The 22424-nt window shown below is 37.4% G+C and overlaps 1 protein-coding gene across 2 annotated transcripts in view; it reads right to left on the bottom strand.

The window, feature by feature from the left end:
• Positions 1–870, bottom strand: part of LOC110458245 (putative cytochrome P450 120) — a 31212-nt gene extending 30342 nt beyond the window's left edge. For both annotated transcript variants that reach the window (XM_021509856.1, XM_021509857.1), the window contains exon 1: positions 790–870. The gene's annotated coding sequence lies outside the window, so the exon portion shown is untranslated. The remainder of the gene's footprint in view (positions 1–789) is intronic.
• Positions 871–22424: the final 21554 nt, after the last annotated feature.

The raw sequence follows: 22424 nt of genomic DNA, 5'->3' as shown, positions 1-22424 counted from the left end.
GAAAACAGAAGTAAAAAATATTGATTAACGAATTCTCGGGCGCGCGAAAACCTCCGTGGACACTCATTCCTCCGTGGACACTCAATCCACCCTCTTGAAAATAGTATTTATTGACGTATTTCGGTATTTTCTACTGTTATGATCAACCAGATATTTTGCACACATATAGGTAAGTTAACAATAGTTAAGAATCAGAAGAAAAAAGTGCAAAAAATCTAATAACGAATTCGCGGGCGTGCAAAAACCTTCGAGGACACTCATTCTTCCCAAATATGCATTTTTATCGACGTATTTCGGTACTTTGTACTGTTACGATCGAACTTAAATTTTGCACACACCTAGATATATGAACAATATTTAGGAATCAGAAGAAATAAGTGAAATAAATCTTATAACGAACTCGCGGGCGCGCAAAAACCTCGGAGGAGACTCGGAGGACACTCATTACCCGGAGGACACTCATTAGGGTGACCCATTTTTAGTAACAAATCCATACTCCAACTTGCGTATAATAGGCTAGTTTGCGTATGTACACAAGTTGGTGGTTTTCCCGGCCCCAACCTGTTCACATTGTTGACGCGGAAAAGCAGCGCCTATAGCCTATATATATGTGTCTTTCCGACATCCAAAAAGGCGACACAAAAAAAAAAAAATGAAAACAATATTCAAGGGAAATGCCTAACAGTCAACGTTTAAGAAGAGTGCGAAAATATCCTATCAAATATCTAAATCTATGTTAAAATATGTATGTTATTCAAAATGAACGCCATGTCAACACTGCATGCTTACCTCTTCCATCATCAGATCATTCCCAAACCCCACACACACTAATTACATGACACAGATCAAAACAAACAGCGGAAATCGAAATGTGAAGTTACAGGAGAGTTCCAATACAAGCAGTGATACTAATTACAGTTTAAGGGAACGCGGGACAGCCTGTTGTTAAATATGGCTCAGGAGACTGGGCACAGTCACAGGAACATGCAACTAGGCTACTGATCATTTTGATCTTGTAAGACTTTTAGAAGCTGGATATATAACATATGTATTATTATACCAGTACCTCTACCAGAGACGTATCATGGTATTATACGTCGGTAAAAGTGTTGTCCTCGTATAGTAATTTTTCGTTCATCAACTATGTGTTTCTGTCTCGACTGAACTTCAGCTGGCTACAGGCACAGGGGCATGGATCGCTTTACTTGTTATATTAAAAAAGGGGTCTCCTATACTAATAAATACTTGTAATATTAAAAAAGGGGTCTCCTATACTAATAAATACATGTATTTATTAGTAGAGGAGGCCCCTTTTTTAATATTATAAGTAAAGCGATCCATTCCCCTGTGGCTACAGGCCGGGACGGTATGTAGAGTTTATACGTCCCTGCTACAGGTCAATGAATGGCAACACGTTTTATAAAGTTCTACAATTTATTATGTGCAAAATGAAACAGTGAAGTAAATTAATTAGATGAAACATGGTAATAGATATGCACAATGCTACAGCACATCAACCACTCGACCGGTCCATACTAAAACAATATACCGTGTAACATGTCCTCTCAAAAAATGTCCACCCGGTATCCCACCCCGGGGAATAAGTTTAAACACATCCCGATACTGTATTACAACATGCCTACAACGGGAAAATAACCATCCAAATTAACGCTAAGATAATTCTACCAAATCATGCCTACAATGGGAAAATACCACCCATACTGGAATAATTTTGAGGTCTAAGGCCGAAATACACTCCTACATACCTGCCCGTAAGAAGGGGGAAGACGAGCCGGCAAGCATGTAAGCCTCTGCAACAGATTGATATACAATACCAAAACACCCAGCTATATAGCCAAATTTAATTGTATGCCTTGAAATGTACGTGCAATGTAGTATTTGAAATGCACGTGCAATGTAAATGCAGGTGCAATGTAGTATTTGAAATGCACGTGCAATTTAGTATTTGACATGCAGGTGCAATGTAGTATTTGAAATGCACGTGCAATGTAGTATTTGAAATAAACGTGCAATGTAGTATTTGAAATGCACGTGCAATTTAGTATTTGACATGCAGGTGCAATGTAGTATTTGAAATGCACGTGCAATTTAGTATTTGAAATGCAGGTGCAATGTAGTATTTGAAATACACGTGCAATGTAGTATTTGAAATGCACGTGCAATGTTGTATTTGAAATGCACGTGCAATGTCGTATTTGAAATGCACGTGCAATGTCGTATTTGAAATGCATGTGTAATGTAGTATAGTATTTGAACTCGATACTGACCCATACCTGATCGTATATAGAGTGCTGCACAGGTAAGGTAACATATCCCAAAATTATTAACAAATCAGAAACATCTAAATATAAAACCGGAAGGGAAACCCCAACAAGAAAAACCCCAGGTAAACAAAACGCACTCCGTTTTACGAAACGTAAATACGGAACTATATACAACAAGTAAGTGTTCAAAACCCAATTATATCCCGGGAGATCTCAGCTCAGCCTGAAAGAGATATTAACATTATATTAACATAACCACTTCGAATTCCTCCACAAGTATTCTCAGAAAAAAATGGCGTTCATAAAGCTATGAATGCTATTTGACCAGCGTCATTTTGAAGTTTGTCTTCTGAAGCAAACATTTTAGTGACGTTTGGCTGTTCCAGGAATCGCGTTTGCACTGAAGATACAGTCACTTCAATACTGCCAAAATGATTTACCTATATTTAGATCAAATGTGTTTATTCAAATGAATTATTTACCTTCATCCATATATTCAAGGTATTTGGGGTTTAATGTGGTGAACCATACATTTGTTAATATTTCCGGAACGGTAAGACGATTTACCCAAAAAGACCCAAAACAGCTCACCGATAGCTTTCAGCTTAAGAAATATGTAATTAATTTACAATTTACAATTGTATGCACATTTTTCTATTTTGTGTGTTATGCTGCCAGAATAACGTTAGTAATTAGTGACTTGCAAAATATATCGTTGCAAGTAAAGGGAGCCTGTAAATCATTCACGAACGACAAGACAATATCCCCAACGCTGCAAATAAAATAATAAACTCCATGTATGAATACTTTACTAGATTTTTCAAAACTTTCAATCAACTTTGATGGCAATACTATCACACTCGTTCAGTCAGATTTAAATTCACAATGTTTTTAAATATTTTATTGTTAATACAAACAAACAAAACCCTAAAGCCCTAAACCAGTAAAGTGCATCTGGACATACTTGTTCATTAATGTCAATCAATGAAGTGCATTACGTCGGGGCACTGTCTCGTGGTTTTCCCATCAATACGATTTCCTTCCCCTTAACTGGAAGCATAACTAAGTTTTTGAAAGACAAGACTAAATCATTCGTCTTAGGTTATTGTTTACATTATAATAAGTTTGAAGGTGGTTTTGGGTCGTTTGGTGTGTTTGGGTAAGTTTTTGTGTGTTTTGAGGTATTTTTGGGTGTATTTTGGGGAAGTTGTGTGATTGTTTTGGGGTAGTTTTTGGTGTTTTTGTGTGTGTATTTGGGTGTTTTGGGGTTTGTTTGTGTTTATTTTTGGGTGTTTTGGGGCAGTTTGGGGTGTTTGGGGTGTGTTTTTTGTTTGTGTGTATTTGGGTGTTTTAGGGTAAATCGTCGTGCCCCATTTAAACTGATAAGTAGATTGACAATGACTTCTCTAATTTGGACATTATGCCACGATAACGACATGAAATTTCTACAACACAGATTCTTCATCTTGAAATTTCTTAAATAAAGGGTGTCCCAACAGTTATTTGGTCAACAGGAAACCGATTATTATAGATTAGCATATCAATAAGTACGCCATCTGCAAAATGTCATAACAATTGTTCCCTTTAGCGTGGTTGGTCTCTCAATAAAAAGAATTCTTCGATAACTATATTTTTCGGAGTCTAAAAAATGTCATAAGAGTTGTTTCCCTTGGTGCGTTTGGCATGTCGAGGAATTGGAGAACGCTCAATGAATTCAATATATATTTCCATTCACTTTATTATCATGAAATTAATGAGTTTTACACCAGTGTTAATGATCTTTCCTCCAATTAAAAAATATCGATGTGAAAAATATGTATGTCTGGTTTAGGGGACCTCATATCAATGTCAAAATCTGAAACTATGCATTCGAATGTTTTTTTCACCGATACGACTATAGCTTAAATACATTATTTCTGAAAAGAAAACTATACATCGGGGAACTTTGATGTAAAATTAAAAAATGATGAAATAAACAACAACAAAAATCAAACAAACAAAAGCATTTATAGAGAGGAACCTTGACACACACACACATGGGACTGTACCGATACAGTATGTCAAAAAGTAATTACACTGCACCGAGCGTCTGTGTCGCCCTTCTCCGACTCATCGGCAATGCTAGGGGCTAGAAAGTTTGAAATGTAGATTTGTCTAATTATTGTTCTAACAGAAATGGAGATGCGTAAAACGCCTTAATCATATGAATTTCAAAAATGTAGAGGAGTACTGGTTTATTTCAAATCAATAATAACAAGTAACATTGTATATTGAGAACTGTTGTGCTTAAAAGATTATTATTTGTTTAGGCTTAATTACAGTTGACATGATTATTGCGTGGTCCTTTTATGTATCAAGACGCAATAGGAGCATATTCTTTACGTAATTAAGTCGATATCGAACTTAAAATGATGAAGAAATATTACAAATATTACTTTTAGTTTTGTCAAAATGAGGCCATTTGTTGGTTGCGCCTCCACATTATGACGTCTCACATCTCTGTATGGTCTCCAAGCCGACCTTGATTTCATGTTATATGCTCCGACCTCAAGTATGTTTATCGAAAAATAAAACTTATTTGTTAGTCCAATTTATCGATCATTCTTTGTCACAAGATCAGTTTCGACAAACACTGTAATAATGATTTCACTAATGTAGTTAAAAGTTTCAACTGAAAGGCTTAGTGTTATACAAACTGTTATGGGCATTTAGAGTTGTGACATCACACCTTCGTTCTGACTACCAAATGTCGGTCATAGCTTGTACGTGTACTGTTAATGTCGGTCATAGCTTGTAAGTGTCGGAGTATACTGTACGTGTACTGTTAATGTCGGTCATAGCTTGTAAGTGTCGGAGTATACTGTACGTGTACTGTTAATGTCGGTCATAGCTTGTAAGTGTCGGAGTATACTGTACGTGTACTGTTAATGTCGGTCATAGCTTGTAAGTGTCGGAGTATACTGTACGTGTACTGTTAATGTCGGTCATAGCTTGTAAGTGTCGGAGTATACTGTACGTGTACTGTTAATGTCGGTCATAGCTTGTAAGTGTCGGAGTATACTGTACGTGTACTGTTAATGTCGGTCATAGCTTGTAAGTGTCGGAGTATACTGTACGTGTACTGTTAATGTCGGTCATAGCTTGTAAGTGTCGGAGTATACTGTACGTGTACTGTTAATGTCGGTCATAGCTTGTAAGTGTCGGAGTATACTGTACGTGTACTGTTAATGTCGGTCATAGCTTGTAAGTGTCGGAGTATACTGTACGTGTACTGTTAATGTCGGTCATAGCTTGTAAGTGTCGGAGTATACTGTACGTGTACTGTTAATGTCGGTCATAGCTTGTAAGTGTCGGAGTATACTGTACGTGTACTGTTAATGTCGGTCATAGCTTGTAAATGTCGGAGTATATACTGTATGTACGTGTATTGTTAATGTCGGTCATAGCTTGTAAGTGTCGGAGTATACTGTACGTGCACTGTAGGGAAATCTTAATTCTGTCGGAGTTCTCTGCTTTCTCCTTTATTTTTTATTTGTCCACGAGGCTTCTTCAATTTTGTCTCCTCTGTTGTTTTTTCGTATAGACCTTAAAAGTTTCAGATTGGCTTGTTTTGTATTGGCGCCTTGGATCAGTTTGTATCGATTTTTAAACACGACTTCATAAACTTGCACTACAATGACGACAGACGCATCAAACCTTTGTAAACAAATGAATGAAATTTTCTCAATGCTTACCCAATCCTCAATATCCAGTGTTTACGTCATCCATGATATCCAAGGGTTACCCCATCCTCGATATCCAGGGGTTACCCCATCCTCGATATCCAGGGATTACCACATCCTCGATATCCAGGGGTTACCCCATCCTCGATATCCAGGGGTTTATCATCCTCGATATCCAAGGAGTACACCATCCTCGATATCCAGGGGCTACGCCATCCTCGATACCCAGGGGTTACCCCATACTCGATATCCAGGGGTTACGCCATCCTCGATATAATGGGGTTACCCCATCCTCGATATCCAGGGGTTACCTCATCCTCGATATCCATGTATTACCCCATCCTCGATATCCAGAGCTTACCCCATCATCGATATCCAGGGGTTACACCATCCTCGATATCCAGGGGCTACGCCATCCTCCATATCCATGTATTACCCCATCCTCGATATCCAGGGGTTACGCCATCCTCGATATAATGGGGTTAATCCATCCTCGATATCCAGAGGTTATGCCATCCTCGATATCCAGGGATTACCCCATCCTCGATATCCATGTATTACCCCATCCTCGATATCCAGGGATTACCCCATCCTCGATAACCAGGGGTTACGCCATCCTCGATATAATGGGGTTACCCCATCCTCGATATCCAGGGGTTACCCCATACTCGATATCCAGGGGTTACGCCATTCTCGATATAATGGGGTTACCCCATCCTCGATATCCGGGGTTACCCCATCCTCGATATCCAGGGGTTATGCCATCCTCGATATCCAGAGCTTACCCCATACTCGATATCCAGGGGTTACGCCATCCTCGATATAATGGGGTTACCACATCCTCGATATCCAGGGGCTACCCCATCCTCGATATCCATGTATTACCCCATCCTCGATATCCAGGGATTACCACATCCTCGATATCCAGGGGTTACGCCATCCTCGATATCCAGGGGTTACCCCATACTCGATATCCAGGGGTTACGCCATCCTCGATATAATGGGGTTACCACATCCTCGATATACAGGGGTTACCCCATACTCGATATCCAGGGGTTACCCCATACTCGATATCCAGGGGTTACCCAATCCTCGATATAATGGGATTACCACATCCTCGATATCCAGGGGTTATGCCATCCTCGATATCCGGGGTTACCCTATCCTCGATATCCAGGGGTTATGCCATCCTCGATATCCAGAGCTTACCCCATCCTCGATATCCAGAGTTTACCCCATCATCGATATCCAGGGGTTACGCCATCCTCGATATCCAGAGGGGTTTATCATCCTCGATATCCAAGGAGTACACCATCCTCGATATCCAGGGGCTACGCCATCCTCGATATCCAGGGGTTATGCTCACTTGCGCTCTAGAGCATAAGTAAGTATAACCCCTGGATATCGAGGATGTGCTTACCCTAATCTGTCAAACCCCTGTACGACTCTTTAGATTTCAAGAAGTACATTTTGTATGTGTAGGTAACCAACCATTTAAGACACAATGAGCAACTGTTTAATCTTAATAAACACTGAAATTTTATAGTTATAGATAAGACCTGCAGTGATTATGAAGACCCCTAAATTTTCAGCGTATATTGTAACCTCTCCAGTAGGATACCCCGGCTGAGTAGTGTATTACTCGATAGGTTAGGCATGGCATAATGATTGTACTTATCACCAGCTGTAGGTGTCTTACGTCCATCTTTGCATAGTTTAGTTCACATAATTGGGAAATAGACAAATAATGTCACTACAGAGAAAAGGGAGTGGATTATCTGTTGTAAAATTAATGTCATTTCGTTTGTCAAATTTCGTCATACTGTGTGGAAATGAAAATTGCCTAGCATTAATACAATATATATTTATGAAAGGTCCGAGAAGAGAAATTGTAATTTTAATGCTGAGTCCCTGCGGATTAATGAAATAAAAGTTGTACCGCTTTTAAAAAATGTGTTACCCAAGGAGAAACACCTATACGTCTTAATGTGAAATAAAATTTAGCTATTGTAAGTATGCCACGTTACTATTATACGATACAGTTGTAACAACACAAAGGGTTTAGAAAGTGGCTCTCAGTTACATGAAACCCTTTCATGGCGATATGAAAGGTTTGAATACTTCATTATGACAATTCAGGGGTTAATGAGTTAAACAAACTCAGTGTACAGTACCTTGTATATTCTAATTGGTTTGTGTTACAATAGTATTGTGTGTGGTCTTTGATGTGGGGGGTATTTACTTTAAAGTTGCATTTTAATAAACCGTGTGATGTATTCCGTGTTTGGTGTGATATTGTTGACGTATTTGTCCAAACTTAGACTGTTTTATAGTGTAAGTCCCGGGTACCTGTATTTATATTGTACGATTGATTTTACTGTATTGTTATAAAGTGTGTATTGGCGTTTGATTTGCTGAGTTTTGGTGATATTGTTAGTGTGGTATATTTGTCTTGATGGAATTTCGTGAACAAGTTCTCTTCCCATTTATTTGCTGTGTCCATGCTTTCTTGTTAATTTTTGTAAAGCTGACATATTTTGATATCAACAAGGCAAACATCATTATGAAAAAAACAACATTTATTTTACAACAGTTATGGAACAATTTATTTCAACTTATATTAATCACTCTTGTTTGCCCGGATGTTAGCACGCATGGGTGTTTACTGTGGGAGGAAACCGGAGTACCCGGAGAAAGCCTACGTGGTCGGGCAGGTGACCCAATACCTTTTCGTGGTCGATGGGGGCTAAAAAAACCGACTGTGTTTGTGAAAGGCGAGCCCGCTATCCACTGAGCCACCCGACCTCCTTCACCAGAAACATCTCGCTCGATTCCCCATACAGAAAACATAACTAGTACATAGTGTGGGAACAAAATATCATTTTTTTCATTCGTGGCACAAGTACAACAGTCTTATATGTCATTAGAACGTAAGATCTGGTCATGTAGATGATGCTTGAAAGAAACATGGAAGTCTGCTATTTCGTAAAATGGTGATAATAAAATGCATAAATATTGGTAATTTCTTTTGAGATTTTGAAAATGTAAGACTTGAAGATATAAAACGTATCAAATTTTAATTAAGCCTACCTAAAGTATGATGATACGGTCTATCAAAACACTTCAGTTGTGGAAACGTTTAACTTCGATAGTTGTACCATTCAAACAGCTACCTGTAAGTGTTTCAATCTACTTAGCGTTTTTAGATATATAGTATGTGGGGGAAATATGTACAACTTGTATGAATTAACGACAAAGATCAGTGTTCTTCAAATACGAAAAACACCTTCTGTCTTGTGGCGTTCTTCTCAAGGGTACGGCAGTGTTGTAATACTCCACTGCAGTGAGATATACTCGGCTGGTAGATTTCTTATTCCCGGGGTTTGACGTCAACTTGTTAACACTGTTATCTCTTTTGAGTAGTGGCAGGGTTAACAGAATACACATTTTACTCTTTATTAATTTGAAATTATCAAGCACTCCTCTAATTCTTTGTAGTTCGTTAATAAAGGGGTTTATGCACCTTTCATCTTTTTCAACAGTAGACTAGACAATTTAGATTTCCACTATTTTGATCCCTATCATCAATTCGTGTTTGGCATTCTGTAATATAACTAAAACTTTGATGTGCAATCTCCTGTGTGCGTCTTAAGGTTCATCTTTTAATAGGTGTGGAGTGCTCCAAATAATAAGATGTTTACTACGGGTTTTTTAAAACTACGATTAAGAACTGCTGGAATTTGATCAATGTTAGAAAAATCTTACCCCCTACCTTTGTAAAAGCTGACATGGATGTCTGTGTCTGATTTTAATGGTATAAGAAAAGAAATTTTGATGTACAAACATTTAAATTGTCATGAAAAATAAATGTTTTCTTATGTAAATGAAGTCAATGCCCGCTCTACAAAAGCGTTATCTTCAGCGAAACGATGTGTTCCTTTAACAAGACAGAGTCATTTTGAGATATCTTTTATATAAACACGTGTTTATTGTTAGAAATGCCTGTATGTGCTAACGTTTTGAAGAAGATTAACCTCAATAGAACTACATGTTTATTATGACAAAGGAATATTAACATAGTCAAATATTTAAATGTGTGATTATACGTATATCTTTTGTATGTTAAATATGCTGTTGTTTTGTGTTCCTGCAGGGTAATGCTGCAAATAGACCTGTCTCAATTATGTCATGCTTGATATATGTAAAAGGTAATATGTTCATTGTTATCAAAACTCCGTTGTACATCCTATTGAAGAAGGGCTGCGGGCAGTGTGTGAATTAACAATGTTGATATAGACTAGCCGTAGCCCTTGACACAAAGCTTAACCTACGATTGAAATAAGATTGAACCAGTCATATAGTTTAAAGTGCGACGACGCATTGAAAACAGTTATTTAAACCCAATGAGGCTTATCCAACTCCACGCGCCACGAGAAAGATGTCGGACGATAATGAAGTTTTAAACCCCAAAACATCGCATACTTCGGCTGATAATTATCGTCGTGCTGGCCTAGATTTATTTTGGTTCTGTTTGTTCTGAATATTTCTCAACAATACCGTTATAACGCGGAATATTGCTGTCTGGTCTCAACAGTGATAGACTTGCTCAGGTTTCTGTAACCAATACAATATTCCTGTCTGGTCTCAACAGAAATAGACTTGCTTAAGTCTCTGTAACCAATAACATAATAACATACCGTCATAACGCGGAACATTCCGATCTGGTCTCAACAGAAATAGACCTGATCAAGTCTATGTAACCAATAAAATAACAACACAAGATACATTTTTAATATTGTATTATGGTTTGATTAACAGTATTTTTGCACTGAAGTTTACTTGCAGCTGAGGTCAGGTAGCTTAGATACCTGGGCCCATATTCATGAAACCGTTCTCGTGATCTAGCATGGATTTTGCGCTAAAACCAACTTTCTTTTAACTCACTTAAATCATGTCAAACGATCAAAAAGTCAAATGTTAACATTGAACACATTATTTGGTATTCTTCAATTTTTTTCCCAGTCATGTTGTTTTTTTTATCATTAATTTATAAACGGAACATGAAACTAGGCTTGAACACAAAATCCATGCTTGAGCATGAGAACAGTTTCATGACTCCGGGCCCTGGTTCGTTGGTTAATTCCCCGGTAGAACCAAGCCGTCAGGGCGCTCAGAGTTATAACAAATATGGCGGACATTGTTGAGAATAATGCGAAAGTTCTGAAGTTATTTGAGAATGATCGTCTGAAACCCGAACAGAAAAAAGATTTTCGAAGCTTAATTAGAGAAGAAAGACTGTATGGCGGTGTTGCCTACGCAATTATTACCCAATGGATACGTTTTCCTATGCGTCGTAGAAACGTCAGTTCCCGTCGCCATATATGTTTTGGAAAACTAATCTGTTCGATACCCCTCGCTATTTATATATCAACCATGATATTCCGATTCGCTGGCAACCTTTTGCCAGCGCGGCTCTGATTGGTTCATCTAAAGGTCACTTGAACGTGACCCTGACCGCGGCACACTCAGATGTTCAGGCGGAGCCATGTAACAGATGCTTTTCATCAGATTGCACAGCATTGTAACGGTGATATCGAGGGGCTTTCATGTTGGGTACAGCGCCTTTGTACATATACAATGAACAGGTATCAGCCTTGGAATTGGTCAGATTATTTTTATGCCTGCGATTAAAAAGCTTACCGCGAACCTTCAATTTTGTAAAGACATATGACATGGGTGCAGAAAATATAGGTGTATCGAGAGTTGAACCTTTGGGTTTCGAGGATGATAACTTATAAATCAGTAGACCATGATGACCGTTCCAAAAATAGTCCCCGGATCTAGTCTTTTCTGGTTCCAGAAATCAGGTTCTAGAACCGCATGGTATTCCACTGGAACAGCAGCGTCAAATGATGCTCAAACAGTGTTTATCTGAGAGCGCATCCACGAAATTCCAGTGACTACACTCACTCGCGTTCCTTACACATTAAGATGTCATGACAAAATCGAAGTCATGCGGTTAGCTCTTTAATTGGTTTCACGAAATAAAAAAAACTGACCAATGGCATAGACTGGTACCTATCATTTAAGATGACAAGGGCATCGCGATATTCTGTTAATTTTCATCAAAGGATCAAACTAGTCTAATTGTATCATCCGCACATATAGAGCCTTTGATTTTGACATATTCTAGGGATGCAGAAACGTGAGAGAGCGTAATCTATGGACTTTCGAGTAACGAAGGGTCTGCAGCATCAATCTGGTAGCCAACAAAGTCTCAATCCTAGGATCCTTGATATAATATTTATTTGACGAATTGAAAAATAAGTTTAAAACGTAGGCTGAAATTAGCCGTTTCAACGTGGCGTTGAAGCTGGAAGAGGAATTTGACTGTATATCAGTGGAGTCAATACCCGACCAATTCAATGCACTGAAAACTCATTTACTGGATGATATATATCAAATAAATGACATCGACTGGTCACTGAACTACAATAGATGGAGATATAAGTAGGATATATCAATATGTAGATCCGTTTCATGTAATAAATAAAGATTCTGTAAGAGAGTCTCGCATTTAACGTCTAAATACGAAAAAGAAGGACATAAAACTCACCTCTTCACTTCTGCATTTTAGGCTCTTTGCACAGACGTCATGTACACACCATCCTTTATTTATTTATGTGCACATTGAGATGATTATCTTCTTGCTAAATGCATAATGGTGGTTGTAGGCCTTTTTTAACAATTACAACTAATGTTATTAACCATATGTTGTAAAGCTCTTTAGAGTAATTTTACAAATTATATAGGGCGCCGAATAAAATTTATTTGTAAATTATGCAATTGCCTACAGCAAATCAAAGTGTTTCAAAATCTGCAGACAACACGATATTACTGGTGGTTAAAACTAAACGTTTTAAGGATCCCCGTACCACTGCGGTACTTTTATCAGAAATAATAAAGATGAAATAAATGAAATATAATCAACATCAGTGGAAAAAAATCAGTGCGGCAGGACCGGGATTCGAATCCTGGAGTTTCAATTGAGCTAGCTAGTGACCTTGCCCATATGTGCTACAGTTATATCTAAACGGAAGTTGAGGGGAGGTAACTGTATTTAGGAAAAACCAAAGTGCACTGGGACAGGGATCCTTAAATGTTTTAAATCTATCTCTATAATTCAGAGACCAAAATGGCTTTAACTGCTTTAAATAACATTAAGCATCGTGTGATTCTCCGTATCAACATGTCAACATCTGTACATTTGTATTTTGTTTTTAGATATGCTGCAGTCAGAATGTTTTTATCCCTCAGAATGTTTTTATCCCTCAGAGTATTTTTTTTTCTAGTTTGTTTTACGAGACAATGGCCGGGTATATGAAGGATTAATTCCCATTACAATAAAGTGCGACGCCATACACACTGGGTCCACTGGTATACGTGACATTCTTATTCGGGTCTTCAGCGAGAGACAACACACGTATAGAATTGGCAGCCAAATATATCGGTCCTTTGAAATTGTCATAGGTATTTGTTTTAAATCAACCCCTTACAGCGCTTCGGTGATCTATATAGTTTAATTAAGTGTACATATGCCTATCATTTCTATCTAAACAGAAAATCCTATTCGGTTACGTTATTGTTAAATGTAGAAACATTTAAACAAAATCTCAAAGTTTGCATTTTAAACAGTATATAATGATATTGTTTATGTACATTTTTAAGTTAAGAGAAAACAGTTTTCTCGAGTATATGAACCCTTTCACCCCTACGTAACTTAGGCAGACTTTACCCATGCATTGATATGGATGAGTCCATTATGGTCTACAGAGGTGAAAGGGTGAAGCTAACAATGATGACGTTGGCCCCACGTAAACTCTCTGTCCTAATGTACTACTATCAAGGTCGACCATCTTAACACCCCTGACAATGGGCGACAAAATTCTTAAGAATATCCGTTATCGGTTAAACTAATAATGTTCCTAGCTATTCAGGGTGTCACTCCATCAAAATCCAATTTGATTTGATATTAAAGATGATATCACACGGTTCTTATACAAAACTGTTTACATAACTTATTTAATTAAATATAAAATACACCGACACAGATTATGAGCCGTTTACATGCCAAAATTGTTATATATATGTATCCAATCCTGCTGGGTACTTAAGTCGACATAGGCTTTTTTAATATAAATATCAATTTATTGCAGAAAGCCAACAGATGAAATTGATATTGTCCTAAAATAAGGCGTAATGGTAAACGTGTAATAGCGTCCATTGAAGGTCATAGTTTTATCCAATACATAGCAATTAGGAACGTGTGTCTTTGACTCATGTGGGATTTACATTAACCAGTTGGAATGTTTTTGTCTCCCAAAGTCAAATGCATTTTTGATACTAAACGGTATCCTCTGTATGCCGCTCTCTGGCAGTTTAAACCAATCCATGGTACCCTTCTCTTTGCTCATATAAGAGCCATACGTTTGAAGTATATCAACACGGAGAGTATGTGTAATTGCCACATGTGTGGTCACAATGAGCAAAAAGCTTATATTAGGAATTCTGGTTGCGATGCAAATCTGTCCACCTTTTCGTAAATATATAATATAAGGTGGCAATGGATTTAGCCGTCGGATATGTGGTCAGTTATAGGTTACAACCTAAACAACACATACTGCTGATTGCATTACATTATTTACTGGCATAGATCACATATAAATAGCAACAAAATATAGCATATTTGGTCAGCAAAAAATGTCCCACGCGGCCTTCTGCCCGTACGTTTTGTCTATTGAAGCGAATGTCATACGGCATTTCAAATGAAACATGAAATCAGTTTCTTTGGACTTATATTTACACACAGAATATGAACTCCGGTAGATAGTGTAATATTTCACTGTTCAATGATAGCCGGAAGTGATTCGTAGGTCGGTTCTAGCTCGTCGTAATCCGGGAGCAGAGCCGTGTTCGTATCTCTCACCCAATTTGCGATCCGAGAATGTTTTTCATCTGATAGATGTACAGGAGAAACACATGGAACCGGATTGTCATAGTTCACTTTCCGAAACACGTTCGGGATAGGCTTACCCGGGGCTCCCATGATTTTGTGATATTTTGTTGTATTATTGGACATGCGCAAGTGGCTGTCACGTGAGGTAGATCGAGGAGAGGTGACATTTGGAAGGCTAGGGAGATATCGCCATGAACTTCTGTCCCCGCGTCCTTTCTGGTCACGCTTCATAAAGGACGTTGCTATGTTTATAACAATTTTGGATGCTCCATGGCTTTGAGGCCGTTCGATCTCAAACGAAGTCTCTCGCGAAAACGGAAGTGACGTAGATAGGTTAGATCTGGAGCGATCGTAACGGTACGGAATTTGTCCATTTGAAGTAAACCGAATTTTATGTCCGCGTGGATGACCAATACTACGTGCCATCATGATTCTAGAATCAGGTATCCGCCGTTCTAGTTCCATTTCTATATCCGGTGATGATAAAACTCACTTTCACACCTCATATAAAGTTTATATCATGAACGTCTTTTGAAAACGTAAATTTGATTTTGGAATGTTGTATGCATAATTCAGACACCAATCACAGACTTTGACCTCTCCAAACTGAATAAGTAGAGCCTGCTGTCCTTAGAGAGGAGACGAATCCAGCACAGATCTCTATATTACATCGGGTCTGATGTTTCCAAAGGTCGCAGTTATTTCACACGTATCGATTTATATTAAATAACACCGGCAAGTAAATAAGATAACACTACTCGAGACAGGCCGTAACGATCACCGAGCTCCATGATCAGGTAGAACTGTAACGCTGATGGTGAGACGCCTGATTACCAAATCTAGTCAGGAGATAAATTCTCATGGACAGCACATATTCTCAAGAAAACTATTCCACGAACCCGTTGATATAACTGCAGATGAATAATTCACATAGATAGCATATATGCTCAAGATTTACTCCTTAACATAACTGCAGATGAGACAGAATGAGTGCTCTCCATTCCTATTCAAGCTGGTCCGCGTAAGGCTCCATGCTAGTTCTGAGGACGATATCAATATCAACCCGTCTAATATTAGTATCGAGCGATATATAATGTTCCAGTGCTAGGTACGCGGTAAATATGACTTTTGTCTCGCCACAATGAGTTCGAGAATGTAACAAACATAACTATTGAACAGACCTGTCGACGTGTATTAACATACCTAGAGTTAATAATATGATTCGATGATCCCCGTCAAAGATCGTTTCAGGTGTATACGTGGGAATGTAACTAAACATTTACCGGTGTATCGGAAAACTATGTCACGGACAGACCTCAACAGTGTTTATTTTTAAAATCCGAAATGGATTAAATTGTCTCTTTCAACATGTAACTTGCTGTGTGGAAATCGATACCCTTTTATCATAGCATTAATCAGAGTAAGCTATCTATTGGTGACGTTAGTTTGACATTGAAATATATATCTAGATGTATTTCTCGCACGCAATCATTAAAATAAGTGGCCACATTAGGGCTAAATGTAATTAACATGGCTCAGTATATTTTTTTTCAGCCCTGTAAATACAGAGTTCTTCGGACTGTACTTGTAAACTACCGAAATTCTAAATATAAATACATGTATACCATTAATGCCTTCTGTTAATGGCATACCTTAAGAGATACCCATTTTGGTGCTTCGGTGGGGGCATGACCGATAAACTTGATTTGGTTCTGTAGAATAAAGTCTATCATGGAAATTGTTTATCAATCAGTCTCCGCATTAAAGAAAGGGAAGCTAAATTATTGAAATATATACTGTAGATTTTTTTTCAGCTCTGGTTTTCAAATTATTTATTCGGTACTTACAACTGAATGTGCTATGAAATGACTAATTTTCGTAGGTTTTCTACAAAACTTTATAGGTCCATTAAGTTATTATAAGATTGAGTGGGTACTCCTGATCCAACAATTCCAGTACCCACGAAATGGTGTTTTGTCCGGAAAAAACAAAAATTAGGCCGCACGAAATTATTTATTTTTCAACAATAATTATGAATCAAGATTTTTTAACTGATATAATCACTATTGTTGATCCAGATGGCTGCGCGCGCGCAGAGTGCTTTAACGTGGGAGAAAACCAGATTACCCGGAGATAACCCAAGTGGTCGGCTATTTGTCCAAATGCAATTAACTTACACATAAGTGAAAAATATCCTTGAGGGCGGATCGATACTTGTAAAAACACGCCTATCTTCTTATCTTCCAATCCTCTGCAATGAGCTGTATTAATTAAACAACAATTATAAAACAATATTTTTTTCAACTTATATTAATCACTCTTGTTAGCCCGGATGTTAGCGCGCAGGAGGTCTTAATGTGGGAGGAAACCGAAACCAGAGAATCCTGAGAAAAACCACGTGGTCGGGCAGATTACCGTATTCCTTTTCGCGTCCGATCGGGGAGACGAACCCCCGCCGCCTTGGTAAAAGGCGAGTGCGTCATCCAATGCACCACCCGACAACCATTAATCCTCTTGTCATTCTCGTCAGGGAATGATCCTATGTGTCTATCTGACGGCTTACCTCAGGCGACAACTTTGGTATTTGGCTTACATTGTGGACCACAGACTGGAAAGTGCTTCAATAGTCAATGCCTGTGCCTAATCTAATTGTATCTTCGATGCAATACAATTGACTTGAACTAAAATTGAAATGAAAGTGGACCAGATATCGTCATTTACATGACATCTTGTTTTTGATGACGTAACCAGCTGTTTTATATTCAAACAATGCAGTGGCTTCAAATTGATGTCCCGCCTTTTGGTAATCCAGATTGTTTAATATATCACATACAAACGAATGCAACAAGAGAGACAGAATACAGCTTACTTGTTGAGCTTGAAGTAAATACTTGCTTTAAATCTTACATACATTCCCAGAAGGAGTGACTGGGTGTCAACTTTCTTCAGAGAGCCATAACCGACATGTTGTTGTTGTTATTGTTGTTGTTGTTGTTTATTTTTTTATTTGTTTTTTGTGGGTTTTTTTACGCAGAAAATAATTAATTCTAATGTTAGTTCATCATATATGAAATCGAATACTGTGAAATCAGAAGTCATGTTTCTATATATTTTATAATGCAATTGTATCACGGAGCTATATTGGTATGAACACTGATACAGTTACAGTAATTACATACTTTATACACGACAGCCATAATTAGTCGTATTAATGAAGAGAATAAAAAACAAGTTCAAGGAAAATGTTTTTCTACAAGCAACAGAGTTGCAGTCTCTAGTTAATTTACTTTATTTCTCTAGTCAGTTTACTTTATTTCTCTAGTTAGTTTACTTTATTTCTCTAGTTAGTTTACTTTATTTCTCTAGTCAGTTTACTTTATTTCTCTAGTTAGTTTACTTTATTTCTCTAGTTAGTTTACTTTATTTCTCTAGTCAGTTTACTTTATTTCTCTAGTTAGTTTACTTTATTTCTCTAGTTAGTTTACTTTATTTCTCTAGTCAGTTTACTTTATTTCTCTAGTTAGTTTACTTTATTTCTCTAGTTAGTTTACTTTATTTCTCTAGTCAGTTTACTTTATTTCTCTAGTTAGTTTACTTTATTTCTCTAGTTAGTTTACTTTATTTCTCTAGTCAGTTTACTTTATTTCTCTAGTTAGTTTACTTTATTTCTCTAGTTAGTTTACTTTATTTCTCTAGTCAGTTTACTTTATTTCTCTAGTTAGTTTACTTTATTTCTCTAGTTAGTTTACTTTATTTCTCTAGTCAGTTTACTTTATTTCTCTAGTTAGTTTACTTTATTTCTCTAGTCAGTTTACTGTATTTCTCTAGTTAGTTTACTTTATTTCTCTAGTCAGTTTACTTTATTTCTTTAGTTAGTTTACTTTATTTCTCTAGTTAGTTAACTTTATTTCTCTAGTCAGTTTACTTTATTTCTCTAGTTAGTTTACTTTATTTCTCTTGTCAGTTTACTGTATTTCTCTAGTCAGTTTACTTTATTTCTCTAGTTAGTTAATTTATTTCTCTAATTAGTTTACTTGAACCTGCACGATGTACATTGGGGAAGCTTTTTTTATATTTTGGGCTGAGAAAAAAAATACTCATTTATATATATGAGTGTGTGTATATGTGTAATGGTAGGTGGATTTGAAATCGCTCTCAGGTAGATTGACAGAGTCTTTGGTTTTAACCAAAACTGTGATCCTCACTAAATGAATGATCTATACACTCTCTATACCTGTACTCTGATATACTCTTATATATTAAACCTTGAATCTCAATGACATCATGCAGTATGTAAACAATTCTAAACAGAGATAGACTGATATCACCTTTCCATGTGTGGTTTGAGTAAATGTTTGAAAGGCGACGAGGTGTATGGAGCGATGATTTGTGTATTAACTAAGATGATAAAGAGACATTGTGTGCTATATTAACAGTGAAATCGCTATTTTTTGTGTAGTTTTTAATTTCTTAGGTTTCTTAGGTCCACGAAGTAATTACAAGTTTGATATAAAGCAATTTTCCGTTGGAATTGGTACTCGTAATCTACGAATTCAAGTACCCACAAAATAGTGTTTTGTCGGGAAACCCCAAAATTAAGTCACTATAACAAATCTGAAATTGGTTTCATAGTATTGGTGCGTCAAATGTTGCCGTTTGACGATTCTTTGTGCTTAATTTGGATGTTTCTCAAGTAAATGTTAGAAAGTAACTTAATTTGATGTGTTTTGTGAGACAATGTGTAAATACATCATCATAGATAATTAATGACACAGGCTAGAGACCCAATAGGTAAGTGAGCAATTGACCAACTAGAAGCTGTCCATCTCAATAGTGCAAGTTCAACTTATAGCCTAAAGTCTACCGGTAGAAATGGTAGTTAGTTAATTTGAAAATAACATCTTTCTAAAAAGCAAAGTATGTTTTGAACATAAACAGTGATTGATTTTTTTTGTATGCTTTGTCTAGAAAAGAGTGAAATAATTCTTTGTTTTTTCAGAATGATTGATAGGTACACTAGAGAACAGAGAGGACAGAGCGAGGTCGGATAAAGCAGGGATATCAGAACCATAGGAGAGATCATCCTCGATATCCAGGGGTTACACTCACTTTCGATCTATACACCCCTTAAATATGTCATAGCAAAATCGAAGGCCCAGTGTGCAGCATTTTATGGATGAGACGAGAAAACTTGTTTGATCCTTTGATGTACGTCAACAGAATCTCGCGTTCGTGTAACGGTCAAACTTACTGGATATGAAGTCAGGCGACGTTCTTCTGCAATCTTCAAAGGACAAGTATCAGTCTAGTGATTGGTCAGCATTGTTTACCTGACACCAATCAAAAAGCTAGCCGCTTGCCTTCAATTTTGCTATGACATATATATATATTCCAGGGGTGCAGATAGCAAAACGGCTTACTGTATCTATAACCGAGTTTTAAAGGTACGCTCACCTATGCGTGTGTAACGTTCATCTTTTAGGGTGTGCAGTGCTGGTTGTGTAGTCTTACAGAGTATTACCCCTATCAACAGCTAATGTCATTTAAGGACGTGTTGTCATGTGTGCTGTGTATGCCTGCATGTGTAAATGCGTGCCTGCGACAGAACATGTTGGTGTATTTGCCTCCTTATGATAGCGCGGATCTGATGCCGACCTTATAGTGCTATCAGACTAAAATACCATACTGAAGGCACCCAGCTCAGCATTCAGCCCGATTACTTTATACTGACAATTATACAGGGGTTCTCCCCTTAGTCGCCTCCTACGATAGATGCATTTGGTAACAGCAGGTATATTCCTGTCTCGATCCTAGACCTGCAGGGGTAGGTGTGCAGTGTGCATGTGGCGATAAATGAATATGTGAATGACGGAATGTGTAAATGTAAATTAATATTGTTTGTGTGTGTAAATGAATATTGCTGTACTTTGCAATTAAGCTTAACAATGATGTCCATGGGCGTATGTCTCATATTGTTTTTTTTAATTTGTACCCCAGTATTTCAGTTTACATATAAAACATTTTAGTCCTTATCTGCTACACATTAAAAAACAACAGTTGGGATATTTAAATGGCTAACGACATTGATGATTGACACAAATGTCAACGTGTATTTATTGAAAAAAAACCTCGGCGTGACAATATCACTAGGTTTAAATATAGGAAGTTTGAGCTAAAAGCATTTTATTTAAACTCCCCCTGTCGACCATTAAGTTACGAAGGTAAAGCACACACTGGAAATTACGCCTTTAAAACCTGGTATGCCAAAACGAATAACAGTACCAGCATTTTCTACCACCTTGTATCTTGAAAGTTGAACATAAACCACAAACAGATGATAGCACCTTAAACATTTGGTAATACATACATTATTTTATTAGTAAGCGAAAAATGAATAGCAAGCACGTCAAAACATACAAACACATTTCATGGACCCATGTGTTATGTATTACATTATATATTACACGGTCACCAAAAACTGCCCTTGTAGATGCAAATGATGCATTGGAGAGAATTTGCGTTGCCATATAACTCTGAAAAAGTGACGGACCGTTGGCATCACATTGGCGTCACCTTGGCGTACACCGATGGATGTAGCAATCAATTTTAGGCCAGGGCGGCCACATTTGATAACCGAGTGGAAAATGAAACGCGTCACGCTCATCTTCATATGCCCATTAATGCTCATTGGAAGTTTCGTTAGTATCCGGCCATTTGACGGAAGGAAGATTAGTATAGGAGAAAGAAATGTAACAAAATCACTAAAACGCCCACTTTATTTGACCTTTACAGATATACTTGTGCTTTCCGCTATGGACCCGCGGTGGCCAAGTGGTTAAGGCGTCTGACATTCTGCTACGCGGGTTCGAGACCTGCGTAAGGTAGTTGTCATGTACTGTCCGTAGTTCCTCCACCAACAAAACCTTGCACGTCCTTATATGACCATAACTGCTAATAGGACGTAAAACACAAACAAACAATCGTAAACATCCCAAAACAAAGAAAGAACTTCGGCGTTTACTCTATTGTAGTACAGTGTAAGTGTGATTTCTTTAGTCGCTTTCAATGTTTCACTTGGTATTTATTGGCAGGTCTACAAATTGAACAGAGTTACAATTTCTCCTCAATAATCGCAATCAGTCTTGATATATTTCAACTTTTACTTATGACATAGATATAAATACAATATTGAATTATTTTGATTCAAACCATTTCAAATGACAGATAACTCGATTTCCAAACTACTGCCTAGTTTGAAACTACACATTATGTTCATTTAAATGTTATCACCATTATTCTCTAACTGATAACTATCAATTAGAAATAATACATTAAAACTACAAAACAAAAGCAAATATCTACATAGGTGAAATGTCCAGATACAGTGGGGTACCCCCCCCC

The sequence above is a fragment of the Mizuhopecten yessoensis genome, unplaced genomic scaffold, assembly GCF_002113885.1.
Source record: "Mizuhopecten yessoensis strain PY_sf001 unplaced genomic scaffold, ASM211388v2 scaffold9503, whole genome shotgun sequence".
NCBI lineage: Eukaryota > Metazoa > Mollusca > Bivalvia > Pectinida > Pectinidae > Mizuhopecten > Mizuhopecten yessoensis.
Note: the sequence above shows the minus strand (reverse complement) of the source record. Positions and strands in the feature narration are given on the sequence as shown.